Source organism: Dermacentor andersoni, chromosome 1 (genome assembly GCF_023375885.2).
Source record: "Dermacentor andersoni chromosome 1, qqDerAnde1_hic_scaffold, whole genome shotgun sequence".
Taxonomy (NCBI): domain Eukaryota; kingdom Metazoa; phylum Arthropoda; class Arachnida; order Ixodida; family Ixodidae; genus Dermacentor; species Dermacentor andersoni.
In genome coordinates this window covers 264651872-264659301 of record NC_092814.1, presented here as the reverse complement: position 1 = coordinate 264659301, position 7430 = coordinate 264651872, and the positions used below count along the sequence as shown (strand labels likewise).

Here is a 7430-nt window from a genome sequence, read left to right as displayed (position 1 = left end):
CAATGTTTTTTTCTTCTAAATTCTTGGACGTTTCAATATTACTTCTCGAGTTGCGCCGCTGTATGTTTATCGGCGTTCTCAGCGTGCGATTTCCCGCTGCTTCTTTTTTGGTAATCCAGTGAATTAATCCATAACACAAACATGACCATATGCCATGCTTTTTTAATGTGCTTCTTACCACTCCCTTTCCACTCCAGTGAACTTGCCAGTATCTATAGCATCGACAAGTTCATAGATCAAACCGTCATGACATTAGTCGGGCAGCGGACTCGGGCGAGCGTCTCAGTGCGCGTTTTCCGAACATCGCATACCCGGCGGCGTAGCAGAAATCTTTCTCGCGTCTGTGCTTGCTGCATACCCGAGTTGTAGCCGATGACCGTTTGCCGGTTTTATGTTTCGCGAGCCAAGCTTCACGCAGCTTCTTGTCCTGCGGCTACGTGTGAATAAGGCTGACACCGGGCTCCGTTGCGTAAGTCCGGCACTGCGGCACCGAGCAATAGCCTACCATGTTGCGCGCCTTCAAAAGCAGCCACTACCTATTGAAGTGCTTTCAAGCGTTGTAAAGGAGGCACTCGAAGCGGGAAAATCTCGCCACTAAATGAGGACCGCAGCGTACGAGGGAATTTAAACTCTCGTTTTCAGCTTGCTTCGGCGCTCCCGAAGCAGCCGACGCGACCGCTATGTCCACGTGAGCCCTAATAGCATGTCACGCCGACGGTGGCGCCAGCTTTTCCAGTGGTGGAGCTCGAGGCCAATAGGCAATATATTGTCCCTAACACTGTTGTTCATATTAAGGTTCAATAATTGCCTTGATTCCTTTTCTTGGAAAGTCTATTGGTTCACTTGGGGCTGGTGCCACTTTTAGAGGGCCCCTCTAGCCTGTCAGGCCATTTTGAGCTGACAAGCGCGGAGCATACATTGCGCGATAACGATCGTGTCTGCAAAGTATTACGTCGCTACGCGCAGCGGAAAGATCTGAAATTTTAATCCGAATGCCGTTTCCCTCTTCACTCGCGGCAGCCGCGCTCCAAGCCGGACGGTGACGTAATCGTGTCCGCAGTCTGACGTCGCTCGTGGTGACACGTGACTTCGAGAATGATTTAAGACAACATCTGCTATTTGTGCGATATGTTGCTTGAGTTGACGAATTGAAGTTTAGAGAAATAATAAAACACAAACGGAACGTCTGCGTGTTTTTTGTTTTACTTCGCACCGAAGCAAGAGAGACTTCCGCTTCGTCTGCTTGTTCCCACGGTCGTGCGGTCACGTGCGCAGATACCGAAATGATGACATTTTCTACTGTGTTCCAGCGCGTGATCACGCTCTGCGATCCGCTTGTTCTGCCTCAGTATTCGTGTAGGACTGAATTATATCGCTAGTCATGGTAGTGTATAAGCGCGACTGTACGAGGACGTAGGAAGAAAGAGATACACAGACACAAGCGCTGTGTCTGTGTATCTGTTTCTTCCTACGTCCTCGTACAGTCGCGCTTATACACTCTACCATGGATTCAAACCAACTAGCCCGCCAACGTGTTTTAATCATCGCTAGTCATGTTTCCTTGTGCACAGCGCGCAAAATCGTGCGCTGAGCGAACGAGACAACAGCTCGCGCGCGACGCCATCGGCGGAAATCATAGAGTTAGTATAACGAACTCTAGAGGAAAAGCTGGCCCGAAAAGTGGGAACCCATGGAGGAAGGAAACTGAGGAGAGGCCCTACCCCACGGAGGAAGGAAACTAAGGAGAGGCCCTAGCCCCTCCGCGCGCTAGGAGAAAAGTGTGGCGGAAATGACGTAGTAGGTCCTCATTTTTTTGCTGCTTTTTTTTTTTTTTTTGTATGGCCACGCCTTTTGGGCCACAATGGCGGCGTTGTTATGGTTTTGAGCGCTCACACGTGTTGCTCTGGTAGGTTTCGGGCCGTGGCAAAGGCGCTGAGTGGGCGGGTTTGCGTTAGTCACCGTGTCTTGTTGCGCTGTGTTACCTGCACCGTGCTCTGCCAGATGTTGCGCGAGCGCGCGCGCTCCGCGCGCGACCCCACGCGCAGCGCGGCGTGGTTTCGCGAAAGATGTAAACAAGAGAGGAGAGTGGCCCAAAAGGCGGAGCATCGCCATGAGCAACGCCAAATTCCGGCTTCACTTTTGCTTCACAAAGAGTGACGTCAGGGCCTCTCCTTAGTTTCCTTCCTCCGTGCCCTACCCCCTCCGCGCGCTAGGAGAAAAGTGTGGAGGAAGTGACGTAGTACGTGCTCCTCCATTTTGCTGATTTTTTATTTCTCTGCCGTAGCGGCCACGCCTTTCGGGCCAGAATGGCGGCTTTGTTATTGTTCTGTGCGCTCCACGGAGGAAGGAAACTAAGGAGAGGCCCTGACGTCACTCTTTGTGAAGCAAAAGTGAAGCCGGAAGTTGGCGTTGCTCATGGCGATGCTCCGCCTTTTGTGCCACCCTCCTCTCTTGTTTACATCTTTCGCGAAACCACGCCGCGCTGCGCGTGGTTTCGCACGCGGAGCGCGCGCGCTCGCCCAACATCCGGCAGAGCACGGTGCAGGTAACACAGCGCAACAAGACACGGTGACTAACGCAAACCCGCCCACACAGCGCCTTTGCCACGGCACGAAACCTACCAGAGCAACACGTGTGCGCGCTCAAAAAATCCGAACAACGCCGCCATTGTGGCCCAAAAGGCGTGGCCATGCAGCAAAAAAAATAAAAAAGCAGCAAAAGAAATGAGAACCTATACGTCATTTCCGCCACACTTTTCTCCTAGCGCGCGGAGGGGGTAGGGCCTCTCCTTAGTTTCCTTCCTCCGTGTGTGCGCTCACACGTACGTGTTGCTCCGTAGGTTTCGTACCGTGGCAAAGGCGCCGTGCGGGCAGGTTTGCGTTGGTCTCCGTGTTTTGTTGCGCTGCGTTCGCTGGACCGTTCTCTCCTGGATGTTGCTGTGGCCAGGGGGTACAGGAGCAACTAAAGTTCGTGAAATGAACGCACATGTAACGCTGTACGCAATGTACCGCGCCACGGCAATGGCTACGAACGAAGGAATATCCGCGCAAAATTTTGACCTCTTTCGCGGAATCATGCTAACGTGCTAACGATTGCTTAGTATTGCTGCGGAGCGCGCGCATCCGAGCAGCACGGTTGGGCGCAGCGCGGCGTGGTTTCGCGAGAAGTGTAAACAAGAGAGGAGAGCTGGCCCGATAGGCGGAGCAACGCCATGAGCAACGCCAACTTCCGGCTTCACTTTAGCTTCACAAAGAGTGACGTCAGGGCCTCTCCTTAGTTTCCTTCCTCCGTGTGGGAACAACACCACCTAGATTAAAATCTAGGTGGTGTTGGTGGGAACCGCTAGGGCGCCGCCCTGTTGCTACTGGTCAATGTGGCCAGCGCAGTCATCAATGAAAGAGCTGAAAACAAGTACAGGTCACCTTATGCTTTGTCATTTAAAAACGCATACCTGATGGCTTTATGAAGGTGATGCGTTAATATTAAGTTTACAAAAAGCGCTTGCCAAGTGCGTGACTTATGTAAGTCACGATGTACGCATTGATGCAATAAAGTATGACGCGAATTTCGGTTTCGAATCTCAGTTCTTTGGATGCGTAGCAGTTTCGTACAGTTTAGGTTTGACATGCGATCGCGCGTAAACATTGGATGCTATGGCACATTCATGCCTTTTGTGCCACCCAAGCCCCGAAATGCTCTGGCATGTATCTTCACATGTAAGTAAACGAACGTATCTTCTTGTTCAGAACATCACGCAAGTAGACAGCTCTTGTGATGCATCACAATCGTTTGAGAAACGTCACAGTAGAGCATTTTTTCACATGCGGAGCGGCGTTTTTATTTGCAAGTTTCCCTTCAGTAGAAAATTGCTGGACAGGTTGGCCTGTGTACCGGAATTGTACTGGCGAATCCACAAGCAAGTCATAGAATCTGTAATTGTTGCACTTTGAACAATTATGCTTCGACAAAGGCCACAGCAGAAAAACAGCCCGATGCCGAGTATTTCTGTGCGACGAAGCAATCAAGAGGCGAGGGCCTAATGCGGACGAAATCGAGTGCATGAACCCACATATTAATAGCGTAGGCGTTTTATTAACTGTGCAATATTTTCAACACTTTCTTGCATGCCATCTTATGTGGCATATCTTTTCTGGTGACAAATTTGTGCAGCCAATCTATTTTCATGATCGACTCCGGGCCTGTGGGACCGTTCACTTGCACTTGACCCAGAGTCTTTTACATGTTTCTATAAACTGTGGATATGCACATCAGATCCCTACGAGCATTTTCAAAATTCAATTATTTTAGGCAACACGCACATATGCAATACTGACATAATCTCAAATACCACTAAGCAGCTGGCACACATTTTTGTTGAGTATACTCGCAGGTAAAATAAGTAGATCATGTGGACAGCTCCAGCTCATTTTCCTTAAATCCGTGTGTACAAGGGGTATGCAAAAATAATTTTTTTTTCTCGCGCACCGATTATTTTGCTTTTAAGCAAGAGAAACCACCACGTTAGTGTAACATATGTTGTATGTGCATCACACTAATATGTGCTTTAATTTACCAAGTGAGATGAGTTACTATTATGGCTCATTCAGTCAAATCACACTGCAGGCTGCATTCATCAATCTTCTATTGGATATTGCAAATATTTAATGAAACATGTTTCCCTGTTATGCAGATATGTAATGGCAAGCCCTTCTGTGTGTTCCAAAGGTAAAATTTAAACTCTAAATTAAAGAAGACATTTCTAATCATAAACAACAAGCAAAAATGGTGAATGCATAGTATCAGAAGCCCAAGGTACAGAAATGATGTGAAGTGTCGAATGATTTTAAGGAAAGAATGGTATTTGAAAATGCAAGACTCTTTAGTGGAGGTCAAGCAAGTCAATATATGTAGAATACTCTGCAAAATTATGCACGTGATGGGATGGCAAACAATGGGTCAGGAAATGCGTTGTTTTTCTGCAAAACAAAAGCTGATGATTGTCATTACATAAGTCACTTTAGCATCATGAGGCTGCTGCTTGATAGATTCAGAAACAAACCAGAAAACAAGAGACGCAAAAATAAAAAAAGAAACAATTTAATGATGCTCTCTCCACACTGAGATAAATAAAAAGAGATGAATCACATCTAATGTGGACATATCAGACGCCTTGTGAAACACTAAAGGAAAAATTCAGTTTCGAGCTACGGCACTTGCCGCATAGATGTGGGTGGCCTTGCACCAATAGTGATCGTTACCACTGCATTTAGAAATTGAAAGCATTAATGCAGACAAAGATGATTCTTTATATTTTGGCTATTACTTGAAATGCCTCCACCAAGTGTTACAATGCTGCACGCAGCCATACTAAGGATCTCACAGCAACACCTACAGGTAAAAAGCAAAAGCAGTCAAAGTGCTGGTGTATTCTGGACACTATGGCTTAAAGCTTTTAGGCAAAAAGAGTGCAAGAAGCCGACATAAGAACTGCATTTATTTCCATAATTCCCCATTTGAATGGCCTTTTCTTTTTGCTTAGACTATGCCTACGCCTAGCCACAGCAGCTCCCTCATGCAGATTTCACAAGCCAAGAGGCCGTGGAGGCAAATGCAGGTAAGAGGCAAGAAGCAATAGCACCGGTATTGACATTCATCTAATTTCTTTCTTTTTCTTACATTTAGGCAGCCAGCACACCTCGAACAGCCACCTTGACTGCGGTTGTGTCTAGTCGCCAAGGAAGCATTTGAGGGAAAGCGACAGGCAATGGGAACAGCCACTTCACCATGTAAACGATACTCTTTCTCTCGGATGACTCCTATGCCTCGCCACGCCAGCTCATCTGTGCAGACTCCACCAACAAAGATGCCCCGGAGGCATGTGCAGGTCAGAGGCAAGAAGCAGTGGCACTGGTGTCGACATTCACCCAATTTCTTTCTTTTTCTTACACTGAGGCAGCCAGCACACACCGAACAGCCACCTTGACTGCGGGTGTGTCAGCAGATTCCTGTTGTACATATACTCATAATAAACTTCAGTAAACTTCAACTTGATAATAAACTTGAAGGCAAATGGGACATTGATGCATTGCTTTTGCTTTTTTGAACATTTAGTGTGCACGTACAATATATGTTATACTTTGCAGTGCTACAGAGCGTATTTTGAAGCTTCCCTCTATATTTTGCACCTTTAATTACGTATGTGTTGTGTGGCCCTCAATGCAGTTCATGTTGCAGCAGCTGCTTTGTCTGTGTATTGCACATTAGATTAAGCTTGTGATATTCACATGTGCAAAAAGCCTATGCTTCTCTCACATATACAAAATAAGGTTCCATGTAGTTCTCAGTGTTACAATAACAAATAAAAGTAAACAATCCGATCGTCGAATTGTGTTTATTACAGTAATTCCTATGACAGTTATGGACAAGTTCACAACTTGAACTGGTCAATCCATCATGGGAAGGAATTGTATGTATACATATAGTGTTGCAATCTCACCGCTGGCACCCGTTGTTGCAACTGGGTCGCAAGCCCCAAGGGTAGCGTTGGCCTGGCGGCCTGGGGCACAACTGGAAGCATCCGAAGGTCCCGGCAAAGCATGAGTCGACTGCTAACAGAACAACTTGTTTATTCTAGCATCGCAAAAGAGCGGGCCGTCAGGTCGACCGAAGTGGAGAGACGGGAGAGCACGCTACTCGACAGAAGAAATCGGAGCCTCTCCTTGGCGTCCGGGGGCAGCTGCTTTTATACTCTCGGAGTTGAGGGCAAGAAGGAACGTCTCGGGATGAGGCCACATGACGGCGGCGCTCGGGCACGTTGAGACCAGAAGGTGACGCATCCGCCGGGCCGGCGCCGGTCAGTCCTCCTCGCTTCACACTTGGGGAGCTCCTCTCCCCGGCTGCCGCGCTTTGACAAGCGTGGGCACCAACATGCACACACGCACACACGCACACACGAAGACACGTGGTATTGAAACATGCCTGGTCGCGCTTGGCGGGGAGGCGTTGCGGCAGCGCTGAACGGGCCAAAATGTCCGCCGCTTTGAACGAAGCCCCGGCGTCCGTTGCATCCGCGCCGGCTATACCGCGCGTCGTAGGCGAAACGTAACAATAGGGAAAAAAAGGGGTATGTGTGCGTGTTTGTAGGGGGTGGTGGTATAGGATTAGGGCGGTACAAAAAAACGTACCTACACCGTCCTCTAGACCCATTCCTTTAAGGTACTGTAACAAAGCGTATTATGCATAAAGTTTGATATTATTACACATGCCAGGCGACGCGAGCTACATTTGCCATGACTCGCATTCGCGACTGCACCGGATGCCCTCCATATTATTCTGGTTAATCTTGCCCACTGCAGCGAGGCAAAAGAAAGATCATGGGCGCAGGTGCCTATAAGTACGTCGACCTGCTAGCGAGCGCGCGACGAACGCGC

At 48.4% G+C, this 7430-nt stretch overlaps 1 long non-coding RNA gene across 1 annotated transcript; it reads left to right on the top strand.

Annotated features, from left to right (window-relative positions):
* The first annotated feature begins 3618 nt into the window (after window positions 1–3618).
* LOC129381029 (uncharacterized) lies at window positions 3619–6369 on the top strand. The gene is made up of 3 exons (XR_008609283.1): window positions 3619–3716; window positions 5540–5614; window positions 5683–6369. It is a non-coding gene; the product is annotated as an uncharacterized lncRNA (long non-coding RNA).
* Window positions 6370–7430: the final 1061 nt, after the last annotated feature.